This window comes from Dendropsophus ebraccatus, chromosome 9 (assembly GCF_027789765.1).
Source record: "Dendropsophus ebraccatus isolate aDenEbr1 chromosome 9, aDenEbr1.pat, whole genome shotgun sequence".
Taxonomy (NCBI): Eukaryota; Metazoa; Chordata; class Amphibia; order Anura; family Hylidae; genus Dendropsophus; species Dendropsophus ebraccatus.
In genome coordinates, this window is record NC_091462.1 from 110097381 (window position 1) to 110119184 (window position 21804).

The 21804-nt window shown below is 48.0% G+C and overlaps 1 protein-coding gene across 2 annotated transcripts in view; it reads left to right on the forward strand.

Annotated features, from left to right (window-relative positions):
* Window positions 1–4914: 4914 nt before the first annotated feature.
* The window catches only part of FBXL16 (F-box and leucine rich repeat protein 16), a 59172-nt gene continuing 42282 nt past the window's right edge, over window positions 4915–21804 (forward strand). The window contains exons 1-2 of one of the 2 annotated variants that reach the window (XM_069982177.1): window positions 4932–5000; window positions 10544–10593. The gene's annotated coding sequence lies outside the window, so the exon portion shown is untranslated. Of the gene's footprint in view, window positions 5001–10543; window positions 10594–21804 lie in introns of both variants that reach the window. The other variant, XM_069982176.1, reaches the window with a different exon arrangement.

The window sequence follows — 21804 nt, forward strand, 5'->3', positions numbered from 1 at the left end:
TACTGCAAAATTTTGGGTCACGGAACGGCCGGTCTCTAACTATGTATGAACATAGCCTAACTGTGAACGTTCATCACAAAAGCGCACAGTTAAGGGGCCTGTGGTCCCCCTTAGTGCATGGGCCCCATAGCAGTGGCGTGGTCTGCCTGTAGCTACACCACTGTGCTCGGCGTTCAATTCCCCGCAGCTGCAGAAGTTAGATGCTACCCTAGTGCTGCCAGGAAAACATGGGTACGGCCTATGGGGGGGATTTATTAAACTGGCCCAGTTGCCCCTAGTAACCAATCAGATTCCACCTTTCATTTTCAAAGGAATTAGTGAAGAATGAAAAGTGGAATCTGATTGATTGCTAGGGGCAACTAAGCCAATTCTACTTTACACTCCTTTGCTATATCTCCCCCTATGGCTATAGTCATGTTTTCCAGGACTCCCTAGGGCGACATTCAACTTCTGCAGCAACAGGAAATCAAGCACAGAGCGTTTAGGTTTGGATATCGTTGTCAAACCATTTGACAGGTCCACTTCACACTATTCATGACACCAAGAGCAGTACATTTTGCCAGGATCCTAAAGTATACCTCATACATGGTGACTGCCTTAAAGGAGTTAACCAAGATTTCTTGGTTGGGGCGCTGCTTTTGGATATAAACAACAGATGCAGCTGTACAGGTTCCCTTTGACCATGGACTGAGCAGAGCCATGCGTGATCAGGGTATCTGTTAATGGACAATAGTTTGGAAATTGATTAAGAAATTTCACACCGATTTTTTCTTATGACCAACTTAAAGGGGAATTCCACATATCTATATTATACTGGACCTGCTGGGTACATAAAAAGAACCTATACTCGCCTACCTCACTCCCTCGGGGATCACTAAGTGCCGTCTTCTGGCCCGCTGCTCTACTTCTTACTTCTCTGCTCAGCCAATTACTGACTACACGACTGTCCCCCCTTGGCTGAAGAGGCAATCACTGGCAAGACGAGCCTGTATTTTACAAACCGGTGTCAGAAAAGTTATATAGATTTGTAATTTACTTCTGCTTAAAAATCTCCAATGTTCAGGAATTAAAGCAGCAAAGAGCACCGTGTCAGACTGGAGAGAATACACCACTTCCTGCAGGACATACAGCAGCTGATAAGGAATTAAAGGCTGGAGATTTTAAAATAAAAGTAAATTACAAATCTATATATATCTTTTTGAAACAGGTTGATTTCCCCTTTAAGTTTACAGCAGCTGATAAGTACTGGAAAACTGGGGATTTTTTAATAGAAGTTAATTACAAATTTAACTTTTTGGAACCAGTTGATTTGAATTTTTTTTTCTGGAGTACCCCTGTAAGAACAAGAGAGGGAAGAAGTTGTCACAGGGGAGAATGGACTCTTTTCTTATGTTCATGGTAGTCCTGGTATAATATAAAATAATGCAGCTATCTGGAACGCCCCTTCAAGGGTTTTACTTTTTGATGGCATACAGTGCACTGACACAAAGGCAGCATTGTCTGCTCCACTGCAGGATGGGCCAGGCAATACAGATCTGTACTGAAACTATAATGTATCCCTATGATCCCTATAGATTACTGCTGTTGGTTCGGGACTTTTCCATGGGGCGACAGCGCACGTCCTGAGAAACACAATGAGAAGTACGACTGTGTGTGCTAAAACTGCATACAACCCTGTGCACATGTGGGAGATGCAGCTATTTACTACTCAAAAAGTGAGTGTGTTCCTGCAGCGTTATCCTGCAGAGGCAGTGACCGTTAACATCCACAAGATGGCGCTAATCCTATAGAACTGGATTGTTCACATAGAGCATATGAGGCCAGATGGTACCTCTCGCTGCCCCTGGAACCTGAGCCAGCAATATGTATGAAGATATAGAGGGTGAACACTGACCTGTCACAGCTAAGGGTTTGTTACACTGTATCAGTGTATTATTATTATTATTATTATAATTATTATTATTATTATTACTATCAATATGAAAGGGGAAGAGTAAGGATCTGAGCAACTGTGACAAGGGGCGAAACCTGGGGTAGGCGTCGGGGTTGGATCATCACCAAAGCGACCATTTTTGTGTAGTGTTCCCGGTATTTAGTGGACGTGGTTATGAGGGGGCTAAGGGGTCATTCACATATCCGTACATGTACAGTTAGATTTCTACGCATGTGTGAATGACCCCTAAGGCTAATTGACGTGTGTGGAGGGGGTGAAGGCAAACCATCACAAAAAAAGCTGCTGTAAAGCAAACTGCTGAAAAACTCCCTGCTGGCTGTGATAGAAAGGAGTCAGATCACACAGGACATGGCAGCTTGGTGTATATGAGGCCCCAAAGAGCGGGCAAAGCCCATGTGACACCTGTCCACCCCCGGATAGTGTCTACAAGGGACATCAGAACCGAAGCAATGGCAGAAGGCGTCTTGTCTGATCACATTCTCCATCTTGTGGACGGCCGGGTGCATGTCTGTCACTGACCAGGGGAGGAGATGGCAACAGGATGCATTATGGGAGGAAGACAAGGTGGTGGAGGCAGTGTGATGGCCAATAATGTGCTGGAGACCTTGTGTCCTGGCATAATGTGGCACATGCCACCTACCTAACCAATTAACACCCACCCCACCCCCCCATCATGACAAAGAGACCCCTAATGGCAGCAGATAGTGACTTGAATCTCACAGGTCTATGGGATTCGCGCCCTGGGGGGACATCACAGGGATATGGAGACCAGACCTTTGGGGTCACGACATGAAGGAGGGGACACGCTATTAGGCAGGTGGCATTAAACTCAAACTTAACTTCTGATATGCTGCCACCCATGATGAGACTAACAATTCCTTCCATACTTATGTATTCAGTCTCCTTCCCCCAGTCCTGAGCTGCTGCTTTCTGCTGAAGACACAAAAATCTGTGAGTGAGCTTTTCTCTCTGTCTCCCCCCTTCTGAGACACAGGATGTAAACAAGTCCCTGTCTGGGTGTATCTGCAACTTTGTTGCTTCTTTGTAATGCTGGGAGTGAGTTCATTAGCAACCTGACCTCAGAATAAGCTCCCAGCATTACAAAGAAGCTATGAAGTTGCAGATACAGTCTGCCAGGGAGTTATTTACATCAGCTGTCTCAGAAGGGAGGGGGAGACAGAGAGAAAAGCTCACACATAGATTTTTGTGTCTTGAGGAAGGAAGAACTATGGGGAAGGAGACTTAATAGATAATAACAAGTATGTACAGCAACATATCAAAAGTAATGTTTGAGCAGAATCCCCCTTTAATGTGATGGCTGATGGGTGGGTATATTCTCATGTGTCTTATGAGCGGGGGAGGATGCGGCAGCGAGGCTCCTGTTATATAACCAGAATATTTGCAGGAAGCATTGGGGAGAGAAGTGACGCACAGCACATCCTATATTTGTTCGTCACGCAGAGAGGAGAGATCTGTAGTGAGTCAGCGGTCGTGACGCTCACAGTACAGGGGGACACCGGCAGGAATAGACGTCTGTCACCTGTGCTGCCAGATGGGATCAACGCCTGATGCCGGGCACCCCGGACATCGCACAGTCATAGAGATTATACGTTATTGTAAGGGTGGACTATCTGCAGACAGTACTCCATGTTTCTATGTCCTGAGCCTGACCCATTGTGAGGAAACGAGGAAGTGACTGGAGGCGACACATCCAGCTCCCCCCGAAGTGACTGGAGGCGACACGTCCAGCTCCCCCTGAAGTGGCCAGAGGTGACACATCCAGCTCCCCCGAAGTGACTGCAAGCAACACGTCCAGCTCCCCCCGAAGTGACTGGAGGTGACACATCCAGCTTCCCTTAAAGTTACTGGAGACGACTTGTCCAGTTCCCCCCGAAGTGACCGGAGGTGACACGTCCAGCTCCCCCGAAGTGACCGGAGGTGACACATCCAGCTCTCCTTGAAGTGACTAGAGGCAACACGTCCAGCTCCTGGGCCCCAGTGCATCTGTATCAAGGCCCCCAGCTCCATGTATAACACTGCTTGAGGTGTGACCGCTCCTTATGGTATACAAGTGCAGCCCATTACCTGGCCTATAGCCTTCATCCCGACTGCTCCCCAGCACAGTGGGGATGAGGAGGATTGGACGGAGCATGGGGCACCATGGGCATTTATAGGGGCATCTGAGACAGGAACCAAAGGCTGCCATTCATGGGGGATTAAAGGTGGGGTTCTATGGGGCACAATATGCGGGAATTGATGGGGGCATCAGAGGAAGACAACAACAGGGACATCAGAGGTCAGAACCTAGGGGTGTCAGGGGCAGGCATATATGGGGGTATCAGAGCATTAATGGGGGTATTGGAGCCAGACATTTATTGGGGTATCAGGGACAGGCATTTATGGGGGTGTCAGAGCAGGGTATTTATGGGGGTATCAGAGTCAAGCAATGTATGAGGACACTTGAGTTGGGGGGCACCATACAGCATTCATCTTGGCTACCTCTAGGAACCTCAGGGATACCTTGTGTGGCAAATAACAAGTGCAAATAATCAGAAATAATCTTAAAATCGATCTTTTTTTATTGACAAGTAACTCCTACAGCACAGCAACACCATGACTGACAGGGTCTCCATGGAAACCTCTGACAAGTCTTGTGTCTCGTATCGTATTGCACACTGTATAATGTTAGTAGAAAGCTTTAGCAATAATGTTTTCACAACATAAATCATATTTTATTAGCAAAAATGTCCCTCCATTATAAAGATAATTGGCTGCTGCCCTTAATAAACATGGCCGCCGCGCCCCCGTGCATCTGTTAATTGATTGGCCGCCTCTCCGGAAGTCGTGTGAGCGCAGCAGCAGGCACTTCCGCCCTCATTGCCCTTTCTGCGGGCATTGTTATTCTGCTCGGCTGCGGCTGTACGTGCGTCATAGTGACGTCACTGCGCTCCTGCTCTTTGTGGAGGGGTCACCCAGCCGCAGGCAGTGCGGGGGAGGAGGAGAGAACTGTTTGTGGTAGAAATCATTGTCAGTGCACAGGCATCAGGTGGGGGACTACAACTCCCAGCGTTATTACACAGTTCCTCCATGTTTATTATTCATGCTGGCAGCTGACTCTGAATAGGCCCAAGAGCTGACAGTTCCTCACACATCTCCCTGGTGGCAGGGCCCATGGGCACAGACTGGCACAGTCACATGTATAACCCAGCAGAGCCCCCTGCTATCCTGATGGTGAGCGGCCTGTGGCGGTGGTATCTCCATTACCCCCTGTATAATGAGGGGGCACGATACCTGATGGCACCCGGGGGCCGGGCATGGAGAAGCCTGGATTACACTATAATTACTGATAATATGCCCACAGCTGGACCAGTGTGATTACCGCCATCACCTGGCTGCTAACACCGTATATTCTATACCAAGATGATGCCTCACATATTACATCTATATATGTATGGTTATTACCCATAGGGAGCAGTATTATAGTAGTTATATTCTTGTATATAGGGAGCAGTATTATAGTAGTTATATTCCTGTATATAGGAGCAGTATTATAGTAGTTATATTCTTGTATATAGGAGGCAGTATTATAGTAGTTATATTCCTGTATATAGGAGCAGTATTATAGTAGTTATATTCTTGTATATAGGAGAAGTAGTATAGTAGTTATATTCCTGTATATAGGAGCAGTATTATAGTAGTTATATTCCTGTATATAGGGAGCAGTATTATAGTAGTATATTCTTATATATAGGGGCAGTATTATAGTAGTTATATTCCTGTATGTAGGAGCAGTATTATAGTAGTTATATTCCTGTATATAGGAGCAGTATTATAGTAGTTATATTCTTGTATATAGGGGGCAGTATTGTAGTAGTTATATTCCTGTATATAGGGAGCAGTATTATAGTAGTTATATTCTTGTATATAGGAGCAGTATTATAGTAGTTATATTCCTGTATATATGAGCAGTATTATAGTAGTTATATTCCTGTATATAGGGAGCAGTATTATAGTAGTTACATTCTTGTATATAGGAGCAGTATTATAGTAGGTATATTCCTGTATATAGGGGGCAGTATTATAGTAGTTATATTCTTGTATATAGGAGCAGTATTATAGTAGTTATATTCTTGTATATAGGAGCAGTATTATAGTAGTTATATTCTTGTATATAGGAGCAGTATTATAGTAGTTATATTCCTGTATATAGGAGCAGTATTGTAGTAGCTATATTCCTGTATATAGGGGCAGTATTATAGTAGTTATATTCTTGTATTTAGGAGCAGTATTATAGTAGTTATATTCTTGTATATAGGGGCAGTATTATAGTAGTTATATTCCTGTATATAGGAGCAGTATTATAGTAGTAGTTGGTACACGGGGCAATATGGCTTGATCAATTCATATACAGACACTCTGGTGTTGATTTTTAATATAGGCCTAGCGGCATTAGTATCAGCCATAGATGGGATGTGCAGTGGTTCCATTCTCTCCAGTTCGTGTATTATAGTAGTTATATTCTTGTATATAGGAGCAGTATTATAGTAGTTATATTCCTGTATATAGGGAGCAGTATTATAGTAGTATATTCTTATATATAGGGGCAGTATTATAGTAGTTATATTCTTGTATATAGGAGCAGTATTATAGTAGTTATATTCCTGTATATAGGAGCAGTATTATAGTAGTTATATTCTTGTATATAGGAGCAGTATTATAGTAGTTATATTCTTGTATATAGGAGCAGTATTATAGTAGTTATATTCCTGTATATAGGAGCAGTATTATAGTAGTTATATTCTTGTATATAGGAGCAGTATTATAGTAGTTATATTCCTGTATATAGGAGCAGTATTATAGCTGTTATATTCCTGTATATAGGGAGCAGTATTATAGTAGTTATATTCCTGTATATAGGGGGCAGTATTATAGTAGTTATATTCCTGTATATAGGGGGCAGTATTATAGTAGTTATATTCTTGTATATAGGAGCAGTATTATAGTAGTTATATTCCTGTATATAGGAGCAGTATTATAGTAGTTATATTCTTGTATATAGGGGGCAGTATTATAGCAGTTATATTCTTGTATATAGGAGCAGTAATATAGTAGTTATATTCCTGTATATAGGAGCAGTATTATAGTAGTTATATTCCTGTATATAGGAGCAGTATTATAGTAGTTATATTCCTGTATATAGGAGCAGTATTATAGAAGTTATATTCTTGTATATAGGAGCAGTATTATAGTAGTTATATTCCTGTATATAGGAGCAGTATTATAGTAGTTATATTCTTGTATATAGGGGGCAGTATTATAGTAGTTATTCGGTTCAGGGAAGAAACAGAGTGCTGCACCTCACACCTATGGCTGATACTAGTGCCGCTAGGCTAAATAAAAAACACATCAGAATTTTGTGTATGAATTGATCAAGCCATACTGCCCCATGTACCATCGTGCAGGTATCTGATACACATGGGTCCCTACACTAAGTCCACACCGTGCCAGTCAGTGGCCACCAACCCCGCAGGCGTGCACAGCCAGGGAGCGGGGGCCATGGGACGGCCCTGCGACCCCCATGCCACAGGACCAGACCCAAAAACACCACACCAGAACCCGGCCAGCACCACCGGCGGAGAAGGTCGCCCCCAAGCAGCATAAGTCTGGATAAGGTATTACACTCACCATAGCTGCAGCAAACAGAATTAGCAGGATATGTCTGTGCTCACATGTCTGGACCCTATGTCTTCCCCATTCTGTGAGAGCAGCAATGGTAAGTGTAATACCATATCCATACTTGTGTCGTTTGGGGGCAGCCTTCCCCGCCGGTGGTGCTGGCTGGGTTTTGGTGGGGCTTTTTGGGTCTGGTCCTGTGACATTGGGGTTGCAGGGCCGTTCCATGGCCTCCCTTCCCTGCATGTGCACGCTTTGCGGGGTTGGCGGTCGCTGACCGACACAGTGTGGAGTTGGCGTAGGGACCCGTGTGGACCAGAGGACCTGCGCGGTGGTACACGGGGCAATATGGCTTGATCAATTCATATACAGACACTCTGGTGTTGATTTTTAATATAGGCCTAGCGGCATTAGTATTAGCCATAGATGGGATGTGCAGCCGTTCCACTCTCTCCAGTTCGTGATTATAGTAGTTATATTCTTGTATATAGGAGCAGTATTATAGCAGTTATATTCTTGTATATAGGGAGCAGTATTGTAGTAGTTATATTCTTGTATATAGGGGGCAGTATTATAGTAGTTATATTCTTGTATATAGGGGCAGTATTATAGTAGTTATATTCTTGTATATAGGAGCAGTATTATAGTAGTTATATTCCTGTATATAGGGGCAGTATTATAGTAGTTATGTTCTTGTATATAGGAGCAGTATTATAGTAGTTATATTCTTGTATATAGGAGCAGTATTATAGTAGTTATATTCCTGTATATAGGAGCAGTATTATAGCAGTTATATTCTTGTATATAGGAGCAGTATTATAGTAGTTATATTCCTGTATATAGGAGAAGTATTATAGCAGTTATATTCCTGTATATAGGAGCAGTATTATAGTAGTTATATTCTTGTATATAGGGAGCAGTATTATAGTAGTTATATTCCTGTATATAGGAGCAGTATTATAGTAGTTATATTCCTGTATATAGGAGCAGTATTATAGTAGTTATATCCCTGTATATAGGAGCAGTATTATAGTAGTTATATTCCTGTATATAGGAGCAGTATTATAGTAGTTATACTCCTGTATATAGGAGCAGTATTATAGTAGTTATATTTTTGTATATAGGGGCAGTATTATAGTAGTTATACTCCTGTATATAGGGGGCAGTATTATAGTAGTTTTAGTTCAGGGAAGAAAAAGTGCTGCACCTCACACCTATGGCTGATACTTGTACCTCTCGGCTGCATTAACAACATCAGAATTCTGTATGTGAATTGATCAAGCCACACTGCCCCATGTACCGCGTGCAGGTATCTGATACACATGGGTCCCTACACTAAGTCCACACTGTGCCGGTCAGCGACCACCAACTCCCGCAGGCGTGCACAGTCAGGGAAGGGAGGCCATGGAACGGCCCTGCAACCCCCATGCCACAGGACCAGACCCAAAAATGCCACACCTAAACCCAGCCAGCACCACCGGCGGAGGAAGCTGCCCCCAAACAGCACAAGTCTGGATAAGGTATTGCACTCACCATAGCTATCTGACTGGCACGGTGTGGACTTAGTGTAGGGACCCATGTGTATCAGATACCGGCACGAGGTACATGGGGCAGTATGGCTTGATCAATTCATACACAAAATTCTGATGTGTTTTTTATTTAGCCAAGCGGCACTAGTATCAGCCATAGGTGTGAGGTGCAGCACTCTGTTTCTTCCCTGAACCGCATTATAGTAGTTATATTTTTGTATATAGGGGCAGTATTATAGTAGTTATATTCCTGTATATAGGGGGCAGTATTATAGTAGTTATATTCTTGTATATAGGAGCAGTATTATAGTAGTTATATTCTTGTATATAGGAGCAGTATTATAGTAGTTATATTCTTGTATATAGGAAGCAGTATTATAGTAGTTATATTCTTGTATATAGGGGGCAGTATTATAGTAGTTATATTTTTGTATATAGGGGCAGTATTATAGTAGTTATATTCCTGTATATAGGGGGCAGTATGATAGTATATTCGTATACAGTTCAGTATCATAGAAGGTGTAATCAGAGAGATATTTTATTTTCCAGCATAGTTTAATGGGATATATAGTAAGAATATATACTGCTGATGGTTTCTCCTCCATGGATTGCAGTATTCAGAGTGACTACAATTGCCTTTTTAGTGGATGACAAGCAGGGAATCACCTCTTACAATGGCCCTGGGCCTGGACTCTGTCCTGTCTGTATAATTTTTCCTCCTCCGTCAGTGTGACATGCAGGGTGTGACAGTGCGGTATATCTCCGCCGTCTGCTCTCTCCAGGGGGTCCGGCTTAGTATTTCCTCAGGCAGATAATTCTCATGGGTCAGTGTCCCACATCCCGGCCTCCACATAGAGATGGTGAATCTTAGGAGCTCAGTAATGACACACATGCAGCATTATTCATGACCCCCCTCTGTGACGGCTTAAACCCATCATGTCATGTAGAGTGTAAGCTCTAGTGACTATGGTTTTGTCAGTGTTTAAATGATAATACGGCTCATCCTGGTCCTCGCTACGCTCCCTTCCTGTATTATCCCTATTCCTGACCATAATAAGACCATTGGGGTTGTGATGATTTCATGTCATCTATAGGGATGGGGCTACCCACACCATCCTCCTCTATATCCTTGTATATTGGGTTATGAGTCCCTCAGGACATCTTGGTGGGCCGTTAAATGGACGTAAACTGTTTACTTGGATGTAAACGTAAGTGGCGGCCATGTTGATTTGGAACCTTGAAAACACTGGGTGACTTTTTGTGCAGGCGCTCTGACTGTGATGTCGGCCATATTGTCTGGTACTCTGCTTTCCTATACCTTCCCCTTCATGTACAGTTTCCCTGTGACTACTCTTCCCCTCTAAGCTCATTCTTTTCTCATCCGCAGATGCAGATACATGACACGTGAGGCTGTACGGCGGACCTCACCACATATCAGTAAGGGAAGGGTTAAAGCGGTGCCCTGATTATCATGGAGGACCTGTGTATCTTATAGAGCCGCTGTATCTGTCCTTAGAAGCTTCTTCCAGAGAGGCCCCCCGCTCCTGCCTATAAATAGATGCAGACTCCCCCCCCCCCCCCCGTCCTCCCCCGCTCTCTCTACATCCAGGGAGCCGGGAAAAATATCCCGTTGCCAGGCGACCACTGTTACTGGGGGAGACGGCCATTGCTAGGAGACAGCAGTTGCCGGGGCGACAGAAGAGGCCTGTCTCATCCGCACTGCAGTTGGACTGATCATGTCTATCCGAGGATGGGATGAGGAGGAGGAGGATGGGGGTGATACTACTGACTCAATGAACGGCTTCCACATAGGGATGACATCCCAGTCTGTGAGGATGTATGATGCGTGAGGGAGAGAAATCACTATACAAGTGCATCACAATACATTAGATTTGCATCAGAAAGTGCTCCCCCCCCCCCAGTAATTCAATTCATAAAGTTAAACCCCCTATATTATATATAGTGATTACACACATTATATATATAGAGAGAGTCATTAGACACATATATATTATATATAGTCATTAGACACATTATATATATAGAGAGTCATTAGACACACATATATAATATATAGTCATTACACACATTATATATATAGAGAGAGAGTCATTAGACACACATATATAATATATAGTCATTACACACATTATATATATAGAGAGAGTCATTAAACACATATATAATATATAGTCATTACACATATATTATATATATAGAGAGTCATTAGACACACATATATATATGTATATAATATATAGTCATTACACACATTATATGTATAGAGAGAGAGTCATTAGACACATATATATACAGTATATAATATGTGTAATGACTCTATAATATATACAATATGTGTAATGATTCTATACAATATAAATGTGTAATGATTCTATATAATATATATAATATGTGTAATGATTATCTATAATATATATAATATGTGTAATGATTATCTATAATATATATAATATGTGTAATGACTCCTATAATACCTCCTAGATCTGAATGAATGAAATCTTCTCAGTGATACTTTGTCATGTACAAAGTTGAATGTGCTGACAACAAAGTCACACGCATCATCAATGGAAATCCCATGTATTACCCAATGGTGGCCGGGATTTGGAGTCACACACAAAATTAGAGTGGAAAAACACACTCCAGGCTGATTAAACTTTGCTCTAATGTCCTTAAAACAAGTGACAATGAGGCTGAGTATTGTGTGTGGCCTCCAACTGCCTGTATGACCTCCCTACAACACCTGGGCATGCTCCTGATGAGGTGTCTGTATGACCTCCCTACTAGGCCCAGGTATGCTCCTGATGAGGAGGCTGTATGACCTCCCTACAAGGCCCGGGCATACTCCTGATGAGGTGTATGACCTCCCTACAAGGCCCGGGCATGCTCCTGATGAGGTGTCTGTATGACCTCCCTACAAGGCCCGGGCATACTCCTGATGAGGTGTATGACCTCCCTACAAGGCCCGGGCATGCTCCTGATGAGGTGTCTGTATGACCTCCCTACAAGGCCCGGGTATGCTCCTGATGAGGTGTATGTATGACCTCCCTACAAGGCCCGGGCATGCTCCTGATAAAGTGTATGTATGACCTCCCTACAAGGCCCGGGCATGCTCCTGATAAGGAGGCTTTATGACCTCCCTACAAGGCCCGGGCATGCTCCTGATTAGGTGTATGATCTCCCTACAAGGCCCGGGCATGCTCCTGATGAGGTGGCTGTATGACCTCCTTACAACCCCTGGGTATGCTCCTGATGAGGTGTCTGTATGACCTCCCTACAAGGCCCGGGCATGCTTCTGATGAGGTGTCTGTATGACCTCCCTACAAGGCCCGGGCATGCTCCTGATGAGGTGTCTGTATGACCTCCCTACAAGGCCCGGGCATGCTCCTGATGAGGTGGCTGTCTGACCTCCCTACAAAGCTCGGGCATGCTCCTGATGAGGTGGCTGTATGACCTCCCTACAAGGCTCGGGCATGCTCCTGATGAGGTGGCTGTATGACCTCCCTACAAGGCCCGGGCATGCTCCTAATGAGGTGTATGACCTCCCTACAAGGCCGGGCATGCTCCTGATGAGGTGGCTGTCTGACCTCCCTACAAGGTTTGGGCATGCTCCTGATGAGGTGGCTGTATGACCTCCCTACAAGGCCTGGGCATGCTCCTGATGAGGTGTCTGTATGACCTTCCTACAAGGCCTGGGCATGCTCCTGATGAGGTGTCTGTATGACCTCCCTACAAGGCCCGGGCATGCTCCTGATGAGGTGTCTGTATGACCTCCCTACAAGGCTCGGGCATGCTCCTGATGAGGTGCCTGTATGACCTCCCTACAAGGCCTGGGCATGCTCCTGATGAGGTGGCGGATGGTCTCCTGAGGGATCTCCTCCATGACCTGGACTAAAGCAGCCGCCAACTCCTAGACAGTCTGTCCTGCAACATGACATTGGTGGATGGAGCGAGACACGATGTCCCAGATGTGCTCAATCTGATTCAGGTCTGGGGAATGGGCGGCCAGTCCATAGCTTCACTGCCTCCATCTTGCAGGAACTGCTGACACTCCAGCCACATGAGGTCTAGCATTGTCCTGCATTAGGAGGAACCCAGGGTTGTAGAGTCCGTCTCATGCTACCACGAGTGTGAAAGCACCACCAACATTCAAAAGTGACCAAAACATCAGCCAGAAAGCCTTGGTAGTGAGAAGTGGTCTGTGGTCCCCACCTGCAGAGCCCTCCTGTATTGAGTGTGTCGTGCTAATTGCCAATAATTTTTACCTGTTGTCTATTCCATTTGCACAGCAGCAGGTGACATTGTCAGTCAGAGTTGCTTCCTAACCGGACAGTTTTGATTTACCTGGAGTTATATTTTGTTGTTTAATGCTGCGTTTACACAAAGCGATAGTTCGCCCAATCGATCCTTTAACGATTTTGAAATCGTTAAAAAAATCGTTATTGCGATCATTTGTTCACACTTGTGTTGTTTGGTGACAGCCTTCTCCGCCAGCGGTGCCTTCTGGGTTTTGGGGGGGCCCTTGGGGATTGGTCCTGTGACATTGTGGTTGCAGGGCCGGTCTACGGCCTCCCTTTCCTGTTTGTGCTCGCTTTGCAGGGTTGGCGGTCGCTGACTGACACGGTGGTGAGTTAGTGTAGGGACTCATATGAACCAGGAGACCTGCACGTGGTACATGGGGCAATATGGTTTGATCAAATTATATACCAACTTCCTGGCGTTGGTTTTTAAATGTAGCCGAGAGGCATTAGTGTCATCCATAGGTGTGAGGTGCAGCAGCTCCTTTCTCTCCCTGTCCGCAATAGTTTTTAAGACCACATAAGCCCATCTTTCACATAGGGTAAATCATTGAAGGACTGTTTAATCGAAGCGATCTGCGAATTTTTAGCAAACGGCGATTAAAGAACATGTTGAAAGATCAAAATGAACCATTTCTCGCTCGTCGCTTGATCGCTTGCTGTGTTTACACGGAACGATTATCACCCAAATGCGATCGTTATTGCAAAAATTCAAACGATAATTGTTCAGTCTAAATGCAGAATACTGCAGGCAGGGAGGAGCAGCAGGATACTGCAGGCAGGGAGGAGCAGCAGGATACTGCAGGCAGGGAGGAGCAGCAGGATACTGCAGGCAGGGAGGAGCCGCAGGAAGAAGGATACTGCAGGGAGGAACAGCAAGATACTCCTGGTAAGGAGGAGCAGCAGGATAAAGGATACTGCAGGCACGGAGGAGCAGCAGGATACTGCAGGCAGGGAGGAGCAGCAGGATACTGCAGGCAGGGAGGAGCAGCAGGATACTGCAGGCAGGGAGGATCAGCAGGATACTGCAGGCAGGGAGGATCAGCAGGATACTGCAGGCAGGTAGGATCAGCAGGATACTGCAGGCAGGGAGGAGCAGCAGGATACTGCAGGCAGGGAGGAGCAGCAGGATACTGCAGGCAGGAAGGAGCAGCAGGATACTACAGGCAGGGAGGAGCAGCAGGATACTGCAGGCAGGGAGGAGCAGCAGGATGCTGCAGGCAGGGAGGAACAGCAGGATACTGCAGGAAGGGAGGAGCAGCAGGATTCTGCAGGCATGGAGGAGCAGCAGGATACTACAGGAAGGGAGGAGCAGCAGGATACTGCAGGCAGGGAGAAGCAGCAGGATTCGGCAGGGAGGAGGAGCAGCAGGATACTGCAGGCAGGGGGGAGCAGCTGGATACTGCAGGCAGGGAGGAGCAGCAGGGTGCAGGATACTGCAGGCAGAGAGGAGCAGCAGGATACTGCAGGCAGGGAGGAGCAGCAGGATACTGCAGGCAGGGAGGAGCAGCAGGATACTGCAGGCAGGGAGGAGCAGCAGGATACTGCAGGCAGGGAGGAACAGCAGGATACTGCAGGAAGGGAGGAGCAGCAGGATACTGCAGGCAGGGAGGAACAGCAGGATTCTGCAGGGAGGAGGAGCAGCAGGATACTGCAGGCAGAGAGGAGCAGCAGGATACTGCAGACAGGGAGGAACAGCAGGATACTGCAGGAAGGGAGCAGCAGCAGGATACTGCAGGCAGGGAGGAACAGCAGGATTCTGCAAGGAGGAGGAGCAGCAGGATACTGCAGGCAGGGGGGAGCAGCTGGATACTGCAGGCAGGGAGGAGCAGCAGGATACTGCAGGCAGGGAGGAGCAGCAGGATACTGCAGGCAGGGAGGAGCAGCAGGATACTACAGGCAGGGAGGAGCAGCAGGGTACTGCAAGCAGGGAGGAGCAGCAGGATGCTACAGGCAGGGAGGAGCAGCAGGATACTGCAGGCAGGGAGGAGCAGCAGGATACTGCAGGCAGAGAAGAGCAGCAGGATACTGCAGGCAGGGAGGAGCAGCAGGATACTGCAGGCAGGGAGGAGCAGCAGGATACTGCAGGCAGGTAGGAGCAGCAGGATACTGCAGGCAGGGAGGAACAGCAGGATACTGCAGGCAGGGAGGAACAGCAGGATACTGCAGGCAGGGAGGAGAAGCAGGATACTACAGGAAGGGAGGAGCAGCTGGATTCTGCAGGCAGGGAGGAGCAGCAGGATACTGCAGGCAGGGAGGAGGAGCAGGATACTGCAGGCAGAGAGGAGCAGCAGGATAATGCAGGCAGGGAGGAACAGCAGGATACTGCAGGCAGGGAGGAGGAGCAGGATACTGCAGGCAGAGAGGAGCAGCAGGATACTGCAGGCAGGTAGGAGCAGCAGGTTACTGCAGGATACTGCAGGCAGGGAGGAGGAGCAGGATACTGCAGGCAGAGAGGAGCAGCAGGATAATGCAGGCAGAGAGGAGCAGCAGGATACTGCAGGCAGGGAGGAACAGCAGGATTCTGCAGGGAGGAGGAGCAGCAGGATACTGCAGGCAGAGAGGAGCAGCAGGATACTGCAGACAGGGAGGAACAGCAGGATACTGCAGGAAGGGAGCAGCAGCAGGATACTGCAGGCAGGGAGGAACAGCAGGATTCTGCAGGGAGGAGGAGCAGCAGGATACTGCAGGCAGGGGGGAGCAGCTGGATACTGCAGGCAGGGAGGAGCAGCAGGATACTGCAGGCAGGGAGGAGCAGCAGGATACTACAGGCAGGGAGGAGCAGCAGGGTACTGCAAGCAGGGAGGAGCAGCAGGATACTGCAGGCAGGGAGGAGCAGCAGGATACTGCAGGCAGAGAAGAGCAGCAGGATACTGCAGGCAGAGAGGAGCAGCAGGATAGTGCAGGCAGGGAGGAGCAGCAGGATACTGCAGGCAGGTAGGAGCAGCAGGATACTGCAGGCAGGAAGGAACAGCAGGATACTGCAGGCAGGGAGGAACAGCAGGATACTGCAGGCAGGGAGGAGAAGCAGGATACTACAGGAAGGGAGGAGCAGCAGGATACTGCAGGCAGGGAGGAGGAGCAGGATACTGCAGGCAGAGAGGAGCAGCAGGATAATGCAGGCAGGGAGGAACAGCAGGATACTGCAGGCAGGGAGGAGGAGCAGGATACTGCAGGCAGAGAGGAGCAGCAGGATACTGCAGGCAGGTAGGAGCAGCAGGTTACTGCAGGCAGGGAGGAGGAGCAGGATACTGCAGGCAGAGAGGAGGAGCAGGATACTGCAGGCAGAGAGGAGCAGCAGGATAATGCAGGCAGAGAGGAGCAGCAGGATACTGCAGGCAGGGAGGAGCAGAGTTGATTGGTCAGCATTACTGAGCAGCCAAAAGCTGGCTGTACAGGTCAATGCAGATGTCAGGTTGCCACGCAGCAGATCCTTGGATCGTTCACCAAATTGATTAGACATTGTATCTATAGCTAAATAGTATGTGGGACTCATAAGTAGAAACCACAGCAATGAGGTCACCCTTTCGGACCCACAGGGGATTCCTTTGTATAGGCATTAGTGGGGGTCCTAGCAGTATGGACCCTCAATGATCGTGTATGAATGTCCTCAGATATCGATATAACTGGAAAATCCCTTTACTGTATTCCAGCTGCCAACATCCCAGAATCCTCTGCTGGATCTTGGCTCAGTATTGATACAACAGTGAGCTGCACATACTTGATGACAATAACAATGGGGGTGGGGGGGGGTAAAGGGAGAGTGAGGTGCGTGCAGAGCGGGAAAGCGTGTCGTGTGAGCGTGTTTCTATTTTCAGCCTGGCTCCCTCCTCCCATCACCTTACACCAGAGAAACCTGATCAGACTCTTAAATAATCGAGAAGGGAAGAGAAGCAGATGGACATATCAAGAAGAGAGGGCCGATACAAGGTGGGAGCAGATGTGGACCCTCTCATCGTGACACCCCACAAACTATGTGAGCAGGGAGACAGAAACCATAAAGAAAGAGGAAATTATATAGAACAAGATGGGGATTGTAAAATGGGATTTCATGGTGTCTTCTCTTAAAGAGATAAACTACCCTTAATGAATAACATATCAGAAGATGCTGTGACTGGTGGGTGAGCTGCTATAGTACTGCTGCTATATATATATATATATATATATATATATATATATATATATATATATATATACTATAATGCACAAGCCACAGAGAGCAGGGTGTTGGCACTATCCTTTAATTTAGGCATCACATCGAGGCAAGGAAAGAGGAAAGGATAGTAGCTGCAGGATGGAGCCACTAGCTGAGACTAAGGCTGGGTTCACACTACGTTTTTGCAATCCACTTCTTTTCATCAGTTTTTTTCGGAAAAAAAAACGGATTAAAAACTGATGGAAAAAAAACGTTGCAATTGCGTGCATCCGTTTTGATTAGTTTTTCCAATGACTTCCATTATAAAAAAAAAATGGATCAAAACGGATCCGTTTTGTGTGTACGCTAAAAAAAAACCATCTGTTTTGATCAGTTTTTTTTTATAATAGAAGTCTATGGAAAAACAGATCAAAACGGATGCACGCAATGGCATGGGTTTTTTTCATCAGTTTTTAATCCGTTTTTGTTTGTTTTTTTTTTAAACTGATGAAAAAAACAGATTGCAAAAACATAGTGTGAACCCAGCCTAACACAACCAGGAACGTTTTGCAAAACAGGAACAGAGTGTAACATCTCAGCCATGCTGCCCCCATGTTCCTGCATGGGTGTCACGGCCGCGGCGGCGTCCCGTGCTCGGGGCCGCCGCCGCGACTCCCCACTGCCCCATGCAGCAGCCGGTGTCCGTAGGCAGGGACCCGGCGCTGCTGTCACTTCGGCCCCGGGGGGCGCCTTACCTCTCCACGCTCCTGTCCGTCGCTGTGCCGGCCGGCGCGCGCATCCCCGCCTCCTAGGGCGCGCGCGCGCCGGCTGTCTCAGATTTAAAGGGGCAGTGCTCTCCTAATTGGTCCATGTGCACAATCACTCCCTATAAATTCCAGCCCTGCCCCACTACAGGTGTTGGAGCCTCTACATGCTTCCCATAGCGTTTGGCCCAGCTCCCTGTTGTTCCTGATACCTGTCCGCTACCTGGTCCCTAGTCCTTGTTCCTGTTTCCTGCTTCCCGTCTCCCTGCTGTTCCTGTGTTCAGCCTGTCATCTGCGGTACGCCTACACGCCACTGTCAGTACCTACTCCTGCCACGCCTCGCCTGCCGTCACCAGCAACCAAGCCAGGGGTAGCGACCTGGGGGTCGTCTGCCGCAGCAAGTCCATCCCGCTTTGCGGCGGGCTCTGGTGAAAACCAGCGGCCCCTTAGACTCCGCTCCCTGGTGAGGTCTGTGCCATCGCTGGTGCCGGTCCAGTGGATCCACTACTCCAGGCGTTACAGTAGGCTCCAACCATGGATCCCGGCGAGGTGCCTGATCTCCGTGACGTCGCCAGAGTGGTCGCTCAACAGGCCCAACAGATCCAGCAGCAGTCGCAGCAAATCCAGCAATTGACTGCCGCCCTACAGCAGCATACTACAGGCCAGCGCTCACCACCACCTGCAGCCACCTCGGGACTTCGATTGGCCCTCCCGAATAAATATGGAGGCGATCCCAAGTTGTGCAGGGGATTCCTGACTCAATGCACAATGCATATTGAACTGTTAAGTAGTCAGTTTCCCACCGAGCGCTCTAAAGTGGCCTTTATCATCAGCCTATTGGAGGGTAGAGCTCTGGCCTGGGCCACGCCATTGTGGGACCGTGATGATCCTGTTGCTGCCAATCTCCGGGCCTTCCTGGCCGAGTTTCGCTCCGTCTTTGAGGAACCTGCCCGTGCCACCTCAGCTGAGACTGCTCTTCTCAACCTCTCTCAAGGGAACTCCTCTGTCGGTGACTACGCCATCCAGTTCCGCACCCTGGCAGCTGAATTGGACTGGAACGAGGCCGCCCTAGTAGCCACCTTCAAGAAGGGCCTATCCAGCCGAGTGAAAGACGTACTCTCCGCCCGCGACCTCCCTCCTTCTCTAAACGATCTTATCTTACTGGCTACCAGAGTCGACAACCGGTTTTCCGAGAGAGAGGAGGAGGTCCGGCAGGAACGACGACTGAGCCTGCCCCGTCGCCATCCTCGGCTGGCACCGGTGTTCCAGAGTCCCGTTGCTCCAATACCCCAGTCGTCTCCAGAAGTCCCTATGCAGGTGGAACGAGCTCGCCTGACGACTGATGAGAGAGCCCGTCGGATGGAGCTGAATCTCTGTCTCTATTGCGGTGGTGCAGATCACTACTGGCAGAGATGTCCCCAACGTCCTCAGCGTCCGGGAAACGCTCGCACCTAGGTCCGGTGGGAGAGGCCTCCCTAGGTGTGAATGCCACCTCTCCAAGGTTGACTATACCCGTCTCCATCCAGACGCCTTCAGGACAAGTTTTCCAGACTACTGCCCTCATCGACTCTGGCTCTGCTGGCAGTTTCATCTCTGCTTCTTTGGTCCAAAGATGGCGGTCACCCGTGATCCAGCTAGCCCAACCCCGGTCTATCTCTTCGGTTACGGGGGAGATTCTTACCGAAACTGTGCACTGCCAGACGGCACCCCTAGCCCTCCAGGTGGGCGCCTTACATCAGGAGAGGATCTCCTTCTATGTCTTGTGCCATTCCTCTTCTAACATCCTGCTGGGTCTTCCTTGGCTGCAATTTCATACCCCTAAGCTGGACTGGAGAACTGGGGAGGTTCTCAGCTGGGGCCAGGACTGTCATAATCGGTGTCTGAGATCTCCTCAACCCAAGTGCTCTACGAGATCACCTGCTGATGTCAAGCCTCTAGCCGGTCTACCGGAGGACTACCAAGATTTCGGTGATGTTTTCTCGGCCAAGGAGGCGGACTCTCTACCACCTCATCGGGCCTATGATTGCCCTATAGACCTTCTTCCCGGGGCGTCTCCTCCACGTGGTCGGGTATACCCTCTCTCTGTGCCCGAGACTGAAGCCATGTCCTCCTACATCCGGGAGAACTTACAAAAGGGCTTCATCCGTAAATCCACGTCTCCCGCTGGCGCAGGATTCTTCTTTGTCCAGAAGAAGGACGGTTCCCTTCGCCCATGCATAGACTACCGGGGCTTGAATAAGGTGACTGTTAAGAATCGCTATCCTCTTCCACTTATTCCTGAACTATTCGACCGTCTTCGTGGAGCTAGGATCTTCTCCAAGCTGGATCTCAGGGGAGCGTATAACTTGATCCGTATTCGTAAAGGAGACGAATGGAAGACCGCTTTCAACACCAGAGATGGGCACTACGAATACCTGGTCATGCCATTCGGCCTATGCAATGCCCCAGCGGTCTTCCAGGAATTCGTGAACGACATCTTCCGAGACCTCCTCTATGTCTGCGTCATTGTCTATTTGGATGACATTTTGGTCTTCTCCCCAGATCAGCAGACTCATGTGGCACAAGTGCGTCAGGTCCTCCGAAGACTACGGGCCAATCATTTATACGCCAAGCTTGAGAAGTGTGTTTTCCATCAGCGCAGTCTTCCATTTCTTGGCTATATCGTCTCCAACCAGGGTCTACAAATGGATCCGGCCAAGCTCTCAGCTGTCCTCCAATGGCCACGCCCTGTGGGACTTAGAGCTATCCAGCGTTTCCTTGGATTCGCCAACTATTATCGGCAATTCATCCCGCACTTCTCTACCCTGGTCGCACCCATCGTGGCTCTCACTAAAAAGAAGGCGGACCCCAGACGTTGGCCTCCAGAGGCCGAACAAGCCTTCAATAGCCTCAAGTCTGCCTTTGCCTCTGCTCCTGCCCTAGTCCGCCCGGATGTCTCCAGGCCGTTTTCTCTCGAGGTCGATGCTTCTTCTGTGGGCGCAGGAGCCGTTCTCTCGCAAAGGGACACTACAGGCAAGACCAGAACCTGCGGGTTCTTTTCTAAGACTTTCTCCCCTGCCGAGAGGAACTATACTATTGGGGACCGTGAACTCCTGGCCATTAAGTTGGCACTGGAGGAGTGGCGTCATCTACTAGAGGGGGCTAAACACCCCGTTAACATCTACACGGACCACAAGAACCTCCTCTACCTCCAGTCGGCTCAACGCCTCAATCCCCGGCAGGCCAGGTGGTCTCTCTTCTTCTCTCGGTTCAACTTTACCATCCATTTCCGTCCAGCCGAGAGGAATCTAAAGGCCGATGCATTATCCCGAGCATCCGATGTCATGGGGCAAGAGGAATCTCCTCGACACATAATACCTCCCGATCGCCTAGTACCAGTTGCCACTTCTACTCTGCAGCAGTTGCCTCCCGGTAAGACTTATGTGCGCCCCGC